Below are 19,513 nucleotides of genomic sequence, written 5' to 3' on the forward strand. Positions count from 1 at the left end.
TACTTACTGTCTATTTTTTGAGCAATTCCTGTGACACTAGTTATAGATTCCGATGCTTCACTTCAGGTTTACTGTACCCCTAGGACCTTCTTATTGACGACGAAACACAGAAATTGCATCGGGATTAAATACAAAAGGCACAATGCGGACTTAATTACAAGAAGACTGACTCTTCCTACTGTCTATGTTTTAACCATTCCTGTGACACTAGTTACAGATTCCGATGCTTCACTTCAGGTTTACTGTATCACTTGGACCTTCTTATTGACGATGAAACACAGAAATTGCATCGGATTTAATTACAAAAGGCACAATGCCGACTCAAATACAAGATGACTGGCTCTTCTTACTCTCTATGTTTTGATCCTTTCCTGTGAGACCGGTTTTAAATTGCGATGCATCCCTTCAGGTTTACTGTATCCCTTGGACCTTCTTATTGACGACGAAACACAGAAATTGCATCGGCATTAAAGAGAAAAGGCACAATGCCGACTTAAGTACAGGAAGACTGACTCATGCAACTGTCTATGTTTTGAAAAATTCCTGTGACACTAGTTATAGATTCCGATGCATCACTTCAGGTTTACTGTATCCCTCTGACACTTTTACTGACGATGAAACACAGAAATTGCATCGGAATTAAGTACAAAATGCACAGTGCCGACTTAAGTACAAGAAGACTGACTATTCTTATTGTCTATGCTTTGAACCATTCCTGTGGCACTAGTTATAGATTCCGATGCTTCACTTCAGGTTTACTGTATCCCTTGGGCCTTGTTATTGACGATGAAATACAGAAATTGCATCGGACTTAAATACAAATTGCACAATGCCGACTTAAGTATAAGAAGTCTGACTCTTCTTACTGACTATGATTTGAACATATCCTGTGAGACCAGTTTTTGATTCCGATGCTTCACTATAAGTGTACTCTATCGCTTGCACCTTCCAATTGACGATGAAACACAGAAATTGCATCGGAATTAAATACAAAAGGCACAAGGCCGACTTAAGTACAAGAAGACTGACTCTTCTTACTGTCTATGTTTTGAACCATTCCTGTGACACTAGTTATAGATTACGATGCTTCACTTCAGATATACTGTATCCCTTGGACCTTGTTATTGACGTAGAAACACAGAAATTGCATCGGATTAAATACAAAAGGCACAATGCCGACTTAAGTACAAGAAGACTGACTCTTCCGACTGTCTATGTTTTTAACCATTCCTGTGACACTAGTTATAGATTCCGATGCATCACTTCAGGTTTACTGTATCCCTTGCACCTTGGTATTGACGATGAAACACAGAAATTGCATCGGAATTAAATACAAAAGGCACAACGCCGACTTAAGTACGAGAAGACTGACTCTTCCTGCTGTGTATGTTTTGAACCATTCCTGTGACACTAGTTATAGATTCCGATGCTTCACTTCAGGTTTACTGTATCCCTCTGACCTTCGTATTGACGTAGAAACACAGAAATTGTATTGGAATTAAATAGAAAAGGCACAATGCCGACTTAAGTACAAGAAGACTGACTCTTCCTACTGTCTATGTTTTGAACCATTCCTGTGACTCTAGTTATAGATTCCAATGCTTCACTTCACGTTTACTGTATCCCTCTGAGCTTCTTATGGACGATGAAACACAGAAATTGCATCGGAATTAAATACAAAAGGCACAATGCCGACTTAAGTACAAGAAGACTGACTCTCCCTATTGTCTATGTTTTGAACCATTCTTGTGACACTAATTACAGATTCCGATGCCTCACTTCAGCTTTACTGTATCCCTCTGACCTTCTTATTGACGATGAAACACAGAAATTGCATCGGAATTAAATACAAATGGCACTATGCCGACTCAAATACAAGATGACTGGCTCTTCTTGCTCCCTATGTTTGAACCTTTCCTGTGAGACCGATTTTAGATTCCGATGCTTCACTTCAGGTTTACTGTATCCCGTGGACTTTCTTATTGACGACGAAACACAGAAATTCCATCGGAATTAAGTAGGAAAGGCACAATGCCGACTTAAGTATAAGAAGACTGACTCTTCTTACTGACTATGATTTGAACATTTCCTGTGAGACCAGTTTTAGATACCGAAGCTTCACTATATGTTTACTGTATCCATTGGACCTTCTTATTGACGATGAAACACAGAAATTGCATCGGAATTAAATACAAAAGGCACAAGGCCGACTAAAGTACAGGAAGACTGACTCTTCGTACTGTCTATGTTTTGAACCATTCCTGTGACACTAGTTATTGATTCCGATGCTTCACTTCAGGTTTCCTGTATCATTTGGACCTTCTTATTGACGATGAAACACAGAAATTGCATCGGAATTAAATACAAACGGCACAATGCCGACTAAAGTACAGGAAGACTGACTCTTCGTACTGTCTATGTTTTGAACGATTCCTGTGACACTAGTTATAGATTCCGATGCTTCACTTCAGGTTTACTGTATCCCTCTGACATTCTAATTGTCGATGAAACACAGAAATTGCATCGGAGAGAAATATAAAAGGCACAATGCCGTATTAAGCACAAGATGACTGACTCTTCATACAGTCTATGTTTTGAAAAATTACTGTAACAATAGTTATAGATTCCGATGCTTCACTTCAAATTTACTGTGTCCCTCTGACCGCCTTATTGACGATGAAACACAGTAATTGCATCGGAATTTAATACAAAAGGCACAATTCCGACTTAAGTACAAGAAGACTGACTCTTCTTACTGTCTATGTTTTGAACCATTCCTGTGACACTAGTTATTGATTCCGATGCTTCACTTCAGGTTTCCTGTATCATTTGGACCTTCTTATTGACGATGAAACACAGAAATTGCATCGGAATTAAATACAAAAGGCACAATGCTGACTTAAGTACAAGAAGACTGACTCTTCATACTGTCCATGATTTGAACCATTCCTGTGACACTAGTTATAGATTCCGATGCTTCACTTCAGGTTTACTGTATCCCTTGGACCTTGTTATTGACGATGAAACACAGAAATTGCATCGGACTTAAATACAAAATGCACAATGCTGACTTAAGTACAAGAAGACTGACTCTTCTTACTGACTATGTTGTGAACATTTCCTGTGAGACCAGTTTTAGATTCCGATGCTTCACTATATGTTTACTGTATCCCTTGGACCTTCTTATTAACGATGAAACACAGAAATTGCATCGGAATGAAATACAAAAGGCACAATGCCGATTTAAGTACAAGAAGACTGACTCTTCCTACTGTCTATGTTTTAACCATTCCTGTGACACTAGTTATAGATTCCGATGCTTTACTTCAGGTTTACTGTATCCCTCTGACCTTCTTATTGACGATGAAACACAGAATTTGATCGGAATTAAATACAAAAGGCACAATGCCGACTCAAATACAAGATGGCTGGCTCTTCTTACTCTCTATGTTTTGAACCTTACCTGTGAGACCGGTTTTAGTTTCCGATGCTTCACTTCAGGTTTACTGTATCCCGTGGGACTTCTTATTGACGACGAAACACAGAAATTGCATCGGAATTAAGTAGAAAACGCACAATGCCGACTTAAGTATAAGAAGACTGACTCTTCTTACTGACTATGATTTGAACATTTCCTGTGAGACCAGTTTTAGATACCGAAGCTTCACTATATGTTTACTGTATCCATTGGACCTTCTTATTGACGATGAAACACAGAAATTGCATCGGAATTAAATACAAAAGGCACAAGGCCGACTTAAGTACAAGAAGATTGACTCTTCTTGCTGTGTATGTTTTGAACCATTCCTGTGATACTACTTATAGATTCCGATGCTTCACTTCAGGTTTACTGTATCCCTCTGACACTCTCATTGACGATGACACAGAAATTGCATCGGAATTAAATACAAACGGCACAATGCCGACTAAAGTACAAGAAGACTGACTCTTCGTACTGTCTATGTTTTGAACGATTCCTGTGTCACTAGTTATAGATTCCGATGCTTCACTTCAGGTTTACTGTATCCCTCTGACATTCTAATTGTCGATGAAACACAGAAATTGCATCGGAGAGAAATATAAAGGCACAATGCCGTATTAAGCACAAGATGACTGACTCTTCATACAGTCTATGTTTTGAAAAATTACTGTAACAATAGTTATAGATTCCGATGCTTAACTTCAAATTTACTGTATCCCTCTGACCGCCTTATTGACGATGAAACACAGTAATTGCATCGGAATTTAATACAAAAGGCACAATTCCGACTTAAGTACAAGAAGACTGACTCTTCTTACTGTCTATGTTTTGAACCATTCCTGTGACACTAGTTATTGATTCCGATGCTTCACTTCAGGTTTCCTGTATCATTTGGACCTTCTTATTGACGATGAAACACAGAAATTGCATCGGAATTAAATACAAAAGGCACAATGCTGACTTAAGTACAAGAAGACTGACTCTTCATACTGTCCATGATTTGAACCATTCCTGTGACACTAGTTATAGATTCCGATGCTTCACTTCAGGTTTACTGTATCCCTTGGACCTTGTTATTTACGATGAAACACAGAAATTGCATCGGACTTAAATACAAAATGCACAATGCTGACTTAAGTACAAGAAGACTGACTCTTCTTACTGACTATGTTGTGAACATTTCCTGTGAGACCAGTTTTAGATTCCGATGCTTCACTATATGTTTACTGTATCCCTTGGACCTTCTTATTGACGATGAAATGCAGATATTGCATCGGAATTAAATACAAAAGGCACAAGGCCGACTTAAGTACAAGAAGACTGACTCTTCCTACTGTCTATGCTTTAACCATTCCTGTGACACTAGTTATAGATTCCGATGCATCACTTCAGGTTTACTGTATCCCTCTGACCTTCTTATTGACGATGAAACACAGAATTTGATCGGAATTAAATACAAAAGGCACAATGCCGACTCAAATACAAGATGGCTGGCTCTTCTTACTCTCTATGATTTGAACCTTTCCTGTGAGACCGGTTTTAGATTCCGATGCTTCACTTCAGGTTTACTGTATCCCGTGGGACTTCTTATTGACGACGAAACACAGAAATTGCATCGGAATTAAGTAGAAAACGCACAATGCCGACTTAAGTATAAGAAGACTGACTCTTCTTACTTACTACGATTTGAACATTTCCTGTGAGACCAGTTTTAGATTCCGATGCTTCACTATATGTTTACTGTATCCCTTGGACCTTCTTATTGACGATGAAATGCAGATATTGCATCGGAATTAAATACAAAAGGCACAAGGCCGACTTAAGTACAAGAAGACTGACTCTTCCTACTGTCTATGCTTTAACCATTCCTGTGACACTAGTTATAGATTCCGATGCATCACTTCAGGTTTACTGTATCCCTCTGACACTTTTACTGACGATGAAACACAGAAATTGCATCGGAATTAAATACAAAATGCACAGTGCCGACTTAAGTACAAGAAGACTGACTATTCTTATTGTCTATGCTTTGAACCATTCCTGTGGCACTAGTTATAGATTCCGATGCTTCACTTCAGGTTTACTGTATCCCTTGGGCCTTGTTATTGACGATGAAATACAGAAATTGCATCGGACTTAAATACAAATTGCACAATGCCGACTTAAGTATAAGAAGTCTGACTCTTCTTACTGACTATGATTTGAACATATCCTGTGAGACCAGTTTTTGATTCCGATGCTTCACTATAAGTGTACTCTATCGCTTGCACCTTCCAATTGACGATGAAACACAGAAATTGCATCGGAATTAAATACAAAAGGCACAAGGCCGACTTAAGTACAAGAAGACTGACTCTTCCTACTGTCTATGTTTTGAACCATTCCTGTGACACTAGTTATAGATTACGATGCTTCACTTCAGAAATACTGTATCCCTTGGACCTTGTTATTGACGTAGAAACACAGAAATTGCATCGGATTAAATACAAAAGGCACAATGCCGACTTAAGTACAAGAAGACTGACTCTTCCGACTGTCTATGTTTTTAACCATTCCTGTGACACTAGTTATAGATTCCGATGCATCACTTCAGGTTTACTGTATCCCTTGCACCTTGGTATTGACGATGAAACACAGAAATTGCATCGGAATTAAATACAAAAGGCACAATGCCGACTTAAGTACGAGAAGACTGACTCTTCCTGCTGTGTATGTTTTGAACCATTCCTGTGACACTAGTTATAGATTCCGATGCTTCACTTCAGGTTTACTGTATCCCTCTGACCTTCGTATTGACGTCGAAACACAGAAATTGTATTGGAATTAAATAGAAAAGGCACAATGCCGACTTAAGTACAAGAAGACTGACTCTTCCTACTGTCTATGTTTTGAACCATTCCTGTGACTCTAGTTATAGATTCCAATGCTTCACTTCACGTTTACTGTATCCCTCTGAGCTTCTTATGGACGATGAAACACAGAAATTGCATCGGAATTAAATACAAAAGGCACAATGCCGACTTAAGTACAAGAAGACTGACTCTCCCTATTGTCTATGTTTTGAACCATTCTTGTGACACTAATTACAGATTCCGATGCCTCACTTCAGCTTTACTGTATCCCTCTGACCTTCTTATTGACGATGAAACACAGAAATTGCATCGGAATTAAATACAAATGGCACTATGCCGACTCAAATACAAGATGACTGGCTCTTCTTGCTCCCTATGTTTGAACCTTTCCTGTGAGACCGATTTTAGATTCCGATGCTTCACTTCAGGTTTACTGTATCCCGTGGACTTTCTTATTGACGACGAAACACAGAAATTCCATCGGAATTAAGTAGGAAAGGCACAATGCCGACTTAAGTATAAGAAGACTGACTCTTCTTACTGACTATGATTTGAACATTTCCTGTGAGACCAGTTTTAGATACCGAGGCTTCACTATATGTTTACTGTATCCATTGGACCTTGTTATTGACGATGAAACACAGAAATTGCATCGGAATTAAATACAAAAGGCACAAGGCCGACTTAAGTACAAGAAGATTGACTCTTCTTGCTGTGTATGTTTTGAACCATTCCTGTGATACTACTTATAGATTTCGATGCTTCACTTCAGGTTTACTGTATCCCTCTGACACTCTTATTGACGATGAAACACAGAAATTGCATCGGAGTTAAATACAAACGGCACAATGCCGACTAAAGTACAAGAAGACTGACTCTTCGTACTGTCTATGTTTTGAACGATTCCTGTGACACTAGTTATAGATTCCGATGCTTCACTTCAGGTTTACTGTATCCCTCTGACATTCTAATTGTCGATGAAACACAGAAATTGCATCGGAGAGAAATATAAAAGGCACAATGCCGTATTAAGCACAAGATGACTGACTCTTCATACAGTCTATGTTTTGAAAAATTACTGTAACAATAGTTATAGATTCCGATGCTTCACTTCAAATTTACTGTATCCCTCTGACCGCCTTATTGACGATGAAACACAGTAATTGCATCGGAATTTAATACAAAAGGCACAATTCCGACTTAAGTACAAGAAGACTGACTCTTCTTACTGTCTATGTTTTGAACCATTCCTGTGACACTAGTTATTGATTCCGATGCTTCACTTCAGGTTTCCTGTATCATTTGGACCTTCTTATTGACGATGAAACACAGAAATTGCATCGGAATTAAATACAAAAGGCACAATGCTGACTTAAGTACAAGAAGACTGACTCTTCATACTGTCCATGATTTGAACCATTCCTGTGACACTAGTTATAGATTCCGATGCTTCACTTCAGGTTTACTGTATCCCTTGGACCTTGTTATTGACGATGAAACACAGAAATTGCATCGGACTTAAATACAAAATGCACAATGCTGACTTAAGTACAAGAAGACTGACTCTTCTTACTGACTATGTTGTGAACATTTCCTGTGAGACCAGTTTTAGATTCCGATGCTTCACTATATGTTTACTGTATCCCTTGGACCTTCTTATTAACGATGAAACACAGAAATTGCATCGGAATTAAATACAAAAGGCACAATGCCGATTTAAGTACAAGAAGACTGACTCTTCCTACTGTCTATGTTTTAACCATTCCTGTGACACTAGTTATAGATTCCGATGCTTCACTTCAGGTTTACTGTATCCCTCTGACCTTCTTATTGACGATGAAACACAGAATTTGATCGGAATTAAATACAAAAGGCACAATGCCGACTCAAATACAAGATGGCTGGCTCTTCTTACTCTCTATGATTTGAACCTTTCCTGTGAGACCGGTTTTAGATTCCGATGCTTCACTTCAGGTTTACTGTATCCCGTGGGACTTCTTATTGACGACGAAACACAGAAATTGCATCGGAATTAAGTAGAAAACGCACAATGCCGACTTAAGTATAAGAAGACTGACTCTTCTTACTTACTACGATTTGAACATTTCCTGTGAGACCAGTTTTAGATTCCGATGCTTCACTATATGTTTACTGTATCCCTTGGACCTTCTTATTGACGATGAAATGCAGATATTGCATCGGAATTAAATACAAAAGGCACAAGGCCGACTTAAGTACAAGAAGACTGACTCTTCCTACTGTCTATGCTTTAACCATTCCTGTGACACTAGTTATAGATTCCGATGCTTCACTTCAGGTTTACTGTATCCCTCTGAACTTCTTATTGCCGATGATACACAGAAATTGCATCCGAATTAAATACAAAAGGCACAATGCCGACTCATATACAAGATGACTGGCTCTTCTTACACTCTATGTTTTGAATCTTTACTGTGAGACAGGTTTTAGATTCCGATGCTTCACTTCAGGTTTACTGTATCTCTTGGACCTTCTTAATTACGACGAAACACAGAAATTGCATCGGAATTAAATAGAAAAGGCACAATGCCGACTTAAGTACAAGAAGAGTGACTCATCCAACTGTCTATGATTTTAAAAATTCCTGTGACACTAGTTATAGATTCCGATGCTTCACTTCTGGTTTACTGTATCCTTTGGACCTTTTTATTGACGATGAAACACAGAAGTTGCATCGGAATTAAATAGAAAAGGCACAATGTCGACTTAAGTATAAGAAGACTGACTCTTCTTACTGACTATGATTTGAACATTTCCTGTGAGACCAGTTTTAGATTCCAATGCTTCACTATATGTTTACTGTATCCCTTGGACCTTGTTATTGACGATTAATCACAGAAATTGCATCGGAATTCGATACAAAAGGCACAATGCCGACATAAGTACAAGAAGACTGACTCTTCCGACTATCTATGTTTTAAACCATTCCTGTGACACAAGTTATAGATTCCGATGCATCACTTCAGGTTTACTGTATCACTTGGACCTTCGTACTGACGATGAAACACAGAAATCGCATCGGAATTAAATACAAAAGTAACAATGCCGACTTAAGTACAAGAAGAATGACTCTTCTTGCTGTGTATGTTTTGAACAATTCGAGTGACACTAGTTATAGATTCCGATGCTTCACTTCAGATTTACTGTATCCCTCTGACCGTCTTATTTTCGACGTAACACAGAAATTGCATCGGAATTAAATAGAAAAGGCACAATGCCGACTTAAGAACAAGAAGACTGACTCTGCCTACTGTCTATGTTTTGAACCATTCCTGAGACTCTAGTTATAGATTCCGATGCTTCATTTCGCGTTTACTGTGTCCCTCAGACCTTCTTATTTACGATGAAACACAGATATTGCATCGGAATTAAATACAAAGCGCACAATGCCGACTAAAGTACAAGAAGACTAACTCTTCCAACTGTCTATGTTTTGAACCATTCCTGTGATACTAGTTATAGATTCCGATGCTTCACTTCACGTTTACTGTATCCCTCTGACACTCTTATTGACGATGAAACACAGAAATTGCATCGGAATTGAATACAAAACGCCCAATGCCGACTTAAGTACAAGAAGACTGACTCATCTTACTGTCTATGTTTTGAACCATTCCTGTGACACTAGTTATAGATTCCGAAGCTTCACTTCAGGTTTACTGTATCCTTTGCACCTTCTTATTGACGATGAAGCACAGAATTTGCATCGTAACTCAATACAAAAGGCAAAATGCCGACTTAAGTACAAGAAGACTGACTCTACTTACTGTCTATTTTTTGAGCAATTCCTGTGACACTAGTTATAGATTCCGATGCTTCACTTCAGGTTTGCTGTACCCCTAGGACCTTCTTATTGACGACGAAACACAGAAATTGCATCGGGATTAAATACAAAAGGCACAATGCGGACTTAAGTACAAGAAGACTGACTCTTCCTACTGTCTATGTTTTAACCATTCCTGTGACACTAGTTGCAGATTCCGATGCTTCACTTCAGGTTTACTGTATCCCTCTGACCTTCTTATTGACGATGAAACACAGAAATTGCATCGGAATTAAATACAAAAGGCACAATGCCGACTCAAATACAAGATGACTGGCTCTTCTTACTCTCTATGTTTTGATCCTTTCCTGTGAGACCGGTTTTAAATTCAGATGCATCACTTCAGGTTTACTGTATCCCTTGGACCTTCTTATTGACGACGAAACACAGAAATTGCATCGGCATTAAAGAGAAAAGGCACAATGCCGACTTAAGTACAGGAAGACTGACTCATCCAACTGTCTATGTTTTGAAAAATTCCTGTGACACTAGTTAAAGATTCCGATGCATCACTTCAGGTTTACTGTATCCCTCTGACACTCTTACAGACGATGAAACACAGAAATTGCATCGGAATTAAATACAAAATGCACAGTGCCGACTTAAGTACAAGAAGACTGACTATTCTTATAGTCTATGCTTTGAACTATTCCTGTGGCACTAGTTATAGATTCCGATGCTTCACTTCAGGTTTACTGTATCCCTTGGGCCTTGTTATTGACGATGAAACACAGAAATTGCATCGGACTTAAATACAAAATGCACAATGCCGACTTAAGTATAAGAAGTCTGACTCTTCTTACTGACTATGATTTGAACATATCCTGTGAGACCAGTTTTTGATTCCGATGCTTCACTATAAGTGTACTCTATCCCTTGCACCTTCCAATTGACGATGAAACACAGAAATTCTATCGGAATTAATTACAAAAGGCACAATGCCGACTTAAGTACAAGAAGACTGACTCTTCTTACTGTCTATGTTTTGAACCATTCCTGTGACACTAGTTACAGATTCCGATGCTTTACTTCAGGTTTACTGTATCCTTTGGACCTTCTTACTGACGATGAAACACAGAATTTGCACCGGAATTAAAGACAAAAGGCACAATGCCGACTTTAGTACAAGTAGGCTGACTCTTCCTACTGTCTATGTTTTGAACCATTCCTGTGACTCCAGTTATAGATTCCGATGCTTCACTTCAGGTTTACTGTATCCCTTGGACCTTCTTATTGACGACGAAACACAGAAATTGCATCGGCATTAAATAGAAAAGGCACAATGCCGAATTAAGTACAGGAAGACTGACTCATCCAACTGTCTATGTTTTGAAAAAATCCTGTGACACTAGTTATAGATTCCGATGCATCACTTCAGGTTTACTGTATCCCTCTGACACTCTTACTGACGATGAAACACAGAAATTGCATCGGAATTAAATACAAAATGCACAGTGCCGACTTAAGTACAAGAAGACTGACTATTCTCATTGTCTATGTTTTGAACCATTCCTGTGGCACTAGTTATAGATTCCGATGCTTCAGTTCGGGTTTCCTGTATCCCTTGGACCTTCTTATCGACGATGAAACACAGAAATTGCATCGGAATTTAATGCAAAAGGCACAATGCCGACTTATGTACAAGAAGACTGACTCCTCTTTACTGTCTATGTTTTAAACCATTCCTGTGACACTAGTTATAGATTACGATGCTTCACTACAGATTTACCGTATCCCTTGGACCTTGTTATTGACGTAGAAACACAGAAATTGCATCGGATTAAATACAAAAGGCACAATGCCAACTTAAGTACAAGAAGACTGACTCTTCCAACTGTCTATGTTTTGAACCATTCCTGTGACACTAGTTATAGATTGCGATGCATCACTGCAGGTTTACTGTATCCCTTGGACCTTCGTATTGACGATGAAACACAGAAATTGCATCGGAATTAAATACAAAATGCACAATGCCGACTTAAGGACAAGAAGACTGACTCTTCCTGCTGTGTATGTTGTGAACCATTCCCGTGACACTAGTTATAGATTCCGATGCTTCACTTCAGGTTTATTGTATCCCTCTGACCTTCTTATTGACGACGAAACACAGGAATTGCATCGGAATTAAATAGAACAGGCACAATGCCGACTTAAGTACAAGAAGACTGACTCTTCCTACTGTCTATGTTTTGAACCATTCCTGTGACTCTAGTTATAGATTCCAATGCTTCACTTCACGTTTACTGTATCCCTCTGCCCTTCTTATTGAGGATGAAACACAGAAATTTCATCGAAATTAAATACAAAAGGCACAATGCCGACTTAAGTACAAGAAGAGTGACTCTTCTTACTGTCTATGTTTTGAACCATTCCTGTGACACTAGTTATAGATTCCGAAGCTTCACTTCAGGTTTACTGTATCCTTTGGACCTCCTTATTGACGATGAAACACAGAATTTGCATCTGAATTATATAAAAAAGGCACAATGCCGACTTAAGTACAAGAGGAATGACTCTTCTTACTGTCTGTGTTTTGAGCAATTACTGTGACACTAGTTATAGATTACGTTGCTTCACTTAAGGTTTACTGTATCCATTGGACCTTCTTATCGACGATGAAACACAAATAGCATCGGAATTTAATACAACAGGCACAATGCCGACTCAAATACAAGATGACTGGCTCTTCTTACTCTCTATGTTTTGAAACTCTCCTGTGAGGCCGGTTTTAGATTCCGATGCTTCACTTCAGGTTTACTGTATCCCTTGGACCTTCTTATTGACGACGAAACACAGAAATTGCATCGGCATTAAATAGAAAAGGCACAATGCCGACATAAGTACAAGAAGACTGACTCTTCCTAGTGTCTATGTTTTGAACCGTTCCTGTGACACTAGTTATAGATTCCCATGCTTCACTTCAGGTTTACTGTATCCCTCTGACATTCTTATTGTCGATGAAACACAGAAATCGCATCGGAATTAAATACAAAAGGCACAATGCCGACATAAGTACAAGAAGACTGACTCTTCTTACTGTCTATGTTTTGAACCATTCCTGTAACACTAGTTATAGATAACGATGCTTCACTTCAGATTTACTGTATCCCTTGGACCTTGTTATTGACGATAAAACACAGAAATTGCATCGGAATTAAATACAAAAGGCACAAGGCCGACTTAAGTACAAGAAGACAGACTCTTCTTACTGCCTATGTTTTGTACCATTCCTGTGACACTAGTTACAGATTCCGAAGCTTTACTTCAGGTTTACTGTATCCTTTGGACCTAATTATTGACGATAAAACACAGAAATTGCATCGGAATTAAATACAAATAGCACAAGGCCGACTTAAGTACAAGAAGACAGACTCTTCTTACTGCCTATGTTTTGTACCATTCCTGTGACACTAGTTACAGATTCCGAAGCTTTACTTCAGGATAACTGTATCCTTTGGACCTTCTTATTGACGATGAAACACAGACATTGCATCGGAATTGAGTTGAAAAAGCACAATGCCGACTTTAGTACAAGAAGGCTGACTCTTCTTACTGTCTATGTTTTGAACCATTCCTGTGACACTAGTTATAGATTCCGAAGCTTCACTTCAGGTTTACTGTATCCTTTGGCCCTCCTTATTGACGATGAAACACAGAATTTGCATCTGAATTATATAAAAAAGGCACAATGCCGACTTAAGTACAAGAAGATTGACTCTTCTTACAGTCTATGTTTTGAAAAATTCCTGTAACAATAGTTATAGATTCCGATGCTTCACTTCAAATTTACTGTATTCCTCTGACCTTCATATTGACGATGAAACACAGTAATTGCATCGGAATTAAATACAAAAGGCACAATGCCGACTTAAGTACAAGAAGACTGACTCTTCTTACTGTCTATGATTTGAACCATTCCTGTGACACTAGTTATAGATAACGATGCTTCACTTCAGATTTACTGTATCCCTTGGACCTTGTTATTGACGATAAAACACAGAAATTGCATCGGAATTAAATACAAAAGTCACAAGGCCGACTTAAGTACAAGAAGACAGACTCTTCTTACTGCCTATGTTTTGTACCATTCCCGTGACACTAGTTACTGATTCCGAAGCTTTACTTCAGGATAACTGTATCCTTTGGACCTTTTTATTGACGATGAAACACAGACATTGCATCGGAATTGAATTAAAAAAGCACAATGCCGACTTTAGTACAAGAAGGCTGACTCTTCTTACTGTCTATGTTTTGAACCATTCCTGTGACACTAGTTATAGATTCCGCTGCTTCACTTCAGGTTTACTGTATCCCTGTGACCTTCTTATTGACGACGATACACAGAAATTGCATCGGAATTAAATAGAAAAGGCAAAATACCGACTTAAGTACAAGAAGGCTGACTCCTCTTACTGACTATGTTTTGAACATTTCCTGTGAGACCAGTTTTAGATTCCGATGCTTCACTATACGTTTACTGTATCCCTTGGACCTTCTTATTGACGATGAAACACAGAGATTGCATCGGAATTAAATACAAAAGGCACAATGCCGACTGAATTACAATATGACTGGCTCTTCTTACTCTCTATGTTTTGAACCTTTCCTGTGAGACCGGTTTTAGTTTCCGATGCTTCACTTCAGGTTTACTGTATCCCTTGGACCTTCTTATTGACGACGAAACACAGAAATTGCATCGGCATTAAATAGAAAAGGCACAATGCCGACTTCAGTACAGGAAGACTGACTCATCCAACTGTCTATGTTTTGAAAAATTCCTGTGACACTAGTTATAGATTCCGAGGCTTCACTTCAGGTTTACTGTGTCCTTTGGACCTTCTCATTGACGATGAAACTCAGAAATTGCATCGGAATCAAAATGAAAAGGCACAATGCCGACATAAGTACAAGAAAACTGACTCTTCCTAGTGTCTATGTCTTGAACCGTTCCTGTGACACTAGTTATAGATTCCGATGCTTCACTTCACGTTTACTGTATGCCTCTGACATTCTTATTGTCGATGAAACACAGAAATTGCATCTGAATTAGATAGAAAAGGCACAATGCCGTAATAAGTACAAGAAGGCTGACTCTTCTTACAGTCTATGTCTTGAAAAATTCCTGTAATAATAGTTATAGATCCCGATGCTTCACTTCAAATTTACTGTATCCCTCTGACCTTCATATTGACCATGAAACACAGTAATTGCATCGGAAATAAATACAAAAGGCACAACGCCGACTTAAGTACAAGAAGACTGACTCTTCTTATTGTCTACGTTTTGAACCATTCCCGTGGCACTAGTTATAAATTCCGATGCTTCAATTCAGGTTTCCTGTATCCCTTCGACCTTCTTATCGACGATGAAACACAGAAATTGCATCGGAATTAAATGCAAAAGACACAATGCCGACTTATGTACAAGAAGACTGACTCTTCTTACTGTCTATGATTTGAACCATTCCTATGACACTAGTTATAGATTCCGATGCTTCACTTCAGGTTTACTGTATCCCTTGGGCCTTGTTATTGACGATGAAACACTGAAATTGCATCGGACTTAAATACAAAATGCACAGTGCCGACTTAAGTATAGTAAGTCTGACTCTTCTTACTGACCATGATTTGAACATTTCCAGTGAGACCAGTTTTAGATTCTGATGCTTCACTATAAGTGTACTGTATCCCTTGTACCTTCCTATTGACGATGAAACACAGAAATTGCATCGGAATTAAATACAAAATGCACAAGGCCGACTTAAGTACAAGAAGACTGACTCTTCTTACTGTCTATGTTTTGAACCATTCCTGTGACACTAGTTATAGATTACGATGCTTCACTTCAGATTTACTGTATCCCTTGGACCTTGTTATTGACGATGAAACGCAGAATTTGCATCAGAATTAAATAAAAAAGGCACAATGCCGACTTAAGTACAAGAAGACTTACTCATCCGACTGTCTATGTTTGAACCATTCCTCTGACACTAGTTATAGATTCCGATGCATCACATCAGGGTTACTGTATCCCTTGGACCTACGTATTGACGATGAAACTCAGAAAGAGCATCGGAAATAAATACATAAGGCACAATGCCGTTTTAAGTACAAGAAGACTGACTCTTCTTGCTGTGTATGTTTGAACCATTCCTGTGACACTAGTTATAGATTCCGATGCTTCACTTCAGGTTTACTGTATCCCTCTGACCTTCTTATTGACGACGAAACACCGAAATTTCATCGGAATTAAATTGAAAAGGCACAATGTCGACTTTAGTAGAAGAAGGCTGACTCTTCCTACTGTCTATGTTTTGAACCATTCCAGTGATTCTAGCTATAGATTCCAATGCTTCACATCACGTTTACTGTATCTCTCTGACCTTCTTATTGAGTATGAAACACAGAAATTGCATCGGAATTAAATACAAAATGCACAGTGCCGACTTAAGTATAAGAAGTCTGACTCTTCTTACTGACTATGATTTGAACATTTCCTGTGAGACCGGTTTTGGATTCTGATGCTTCACTATAAGTGTACTGTATCCCTTGTACCTTATTATTGGCGATGAAACACAGAAATTGCATCGGAATTAAATACAAAAGGCACAAGGCCGACTTAAGTACAAGAAGACTGACTCTTCTTACTGTCTATGTTTTGAACAATTCCTGTGACACTAGTTATAGATTACGATGCTTCACTTCAGATTAACTGTATCCCTTGGACCTTGTTATTGACGATGAAACACAGAAATTGCATCGGAATTAAATACAAAAGGCACAATGCCGACTTTAGTACAAGAAGGCTGACTCTTCCTACTGTCTATGTTTTGAGCTATTCCTGTGACTCTAGTTATAGATTCCGATGCTTCACTTCACGTTTACTGTATCCCTCTGACCTTCTTATTGAGGATGAAACACAGAAATTGCATCGGAATTAAATACAAAAGGCACAATGCCGACTTATGTACAAGAAGACTGACTCTTCTTTCTGTCTAAGTTTTGAACCATTCCTGTGGCACTAGTTACAGATTCCGAAGCTTTACTTCAGGATTACTGTATCCTTTGGACCTTCTTATTGACGATGAAACACAGAATTTGCATCGGAATTAAATTGAAAAGGCACAATGCCAACTTTAGTACAAGAAGGCTGACTCTTCTTACTGTCTTTGTTTTGAACCATTCCTGTGACTCTAGTTATGGATTGCGATGCTGCACTTCACATTTACTGTATCCCTCTGACCTTAGTATTGAGGATGAAACACAGAATTTGCATCTGAATTATATAAAAAAGGCACAATGCCGACTTAAGTACAAGAAGACTGACTCTTCCAACTGTCTATGTTTTGAAAAATTCCTGTGACACTAGTTTTAGATTCCGATTCTCCACGTCAGGTTTACTGTATCCCTTGGACCTTCTTATCGACGATGAAACAGAAATAGCATCGGAATTTAATACAAAAGGCACAATGCCGACTTAAGTACAAGAAGACTGACTCTTCTTACTGTCTATGTTTTGAACCATTCCTGTGACACTAGTTATAGATTCCGATGCTTCACTTCAGGTTTACTGTATCCTTGGACCTTGTTATTGACGATGAAACACAGAATTTGCATCGGAATTAAATACAAAAGGCACAATGCCGACATAAGTACAAGAAGACTGACTCATCCGACTGTCTATGTTTTGAACCATTCCTGTGACACTAGTTATAGATTCCGATGCATCACTTCAGGGTTACTGTATCCCTTGGACCTTCGTATTGACGATGAAACTCAGAAATTGCATCAGAAATAAATTCATAAGGCACAATGCCGACTTAAGTACAAGAAGACTGACTCTTCTTGCTGTGTATGTTTGAACCATTCCTGTGACACTAGCTACAGATTCCGAAGCTTTACTTCAGGTTTACTGTATCCTTTGGACCTAATTATTGACGATAAAACACAGAAATTGCATCGGAATTAAATACAAATAGCACAAGGCCGACTTAAGTACAAGAAGACAGACTCTTCTTACTGCCTATGTTTTGTACCATTCCTGTGACACTAGTTACAGATTCCGAAGCTTTACTTCAGGATAACTGTATCCTTTGGACCTTCTTATTGACGATGAAACACAGACATTGCATCGGAATTGAGTTGAAAAAGCACAATGCCGACTTTAGTACAAGAAGGCTGACTCTTCTTACTGTCTATGTTTTGAACCATTCCTGTGACACTAGTTATAGATTCCGAAGCTTCACTTCAGGTTTACTGTATCCTTTGGCCCTCCTTATTGACGATGAAACACAGAATTTGCATCTGAATTATATAAAAAAGGCACAATGCCGACTTAAGTACAAGAAGATTGACTCTTCTTACAGTCTATGTTTTGAAAAATTCCTGTAACAATAGTTATAGATTCCGATGCTTCACTTCAAATTTACTGTATTCCTCTGACCTTCATATTGACGATGAAACACAGTAATTGCATCGGAATTAAATACAAAAGGCACAATGCCGACTTAAGTACAAGAAGACTGACTCTTCTTACTGTCTATGATTTGAACCATTCCTGTGACACTAGTTATAGATAACGATGCTTCACTTCAGATTTACTGTATCCCTTGGACCTTGTTATTGACGATAAAACACAGAAATTGCATCGGAATTAAATACAAAAGTCACAAGGCCGACTTAAGTACAAGAAGACAGACTCTTCTTACTGCCTATGTTTTGTACCATTCCCGTGACACTAGTTACAGATTCCGAAGCTTTACTTCAGGATAACTGTATCCTTTGGACCTTTTTATTGACGATGAAACACAGACATTGCATCGGAATTGAATTAAAAAAGCACAATGCCGACTTTAGTACAAGAAGGCTGACTCTTCTTACTGTCTATGTTTTGAACCATTCCTGTGACACTAGTTATAGATTCCGCTGCTTCACTTCAGGTTTACTGTATCCCTGTGACCTTCTTATTGACGACGATACACAGAAATTGCATCGGAATTAAATAGAAAAGGCAAAATACCGACTTAAGTACAAGAAGGCTGACTCCTCTTACTGACTATGTTTTGAACATTTCCTGTGAGACCAGTTTTAGATTCCGATGCTTCACTATACGTTTACTGTATCCCTTGGACCTTCTTATTGACGATGAAACACAGAGATTGCATCGGAATTAAATACAAAAGGCACAATGCCGACTGAATTACAATATGACTGGCTCTTCTTACTCTCTATGTTTTGAACCTTTCCTGTGAGACCGGTTTTAGTTTCCGATGCTTCACTTCAGGTTTACTGTATCCCTTGGACCTTCTTATTGACGACG

The sequence above is a fragment of the Schistocerca americana genome, chromosome 4, assembly GCF_021461395.2.
Source record: "Schistocerca americana isolate TAMUIC-IGC-003095 chromosome 4, iqSchAmer2.1, whole genome shotgun sequence".
NCBI classification, from domain to species: Eukaryota; Metazoa; Arthropoda; class Insecta; order Orthoptera; family Acrididae; genus Schistocerca; species Schistocerca americana.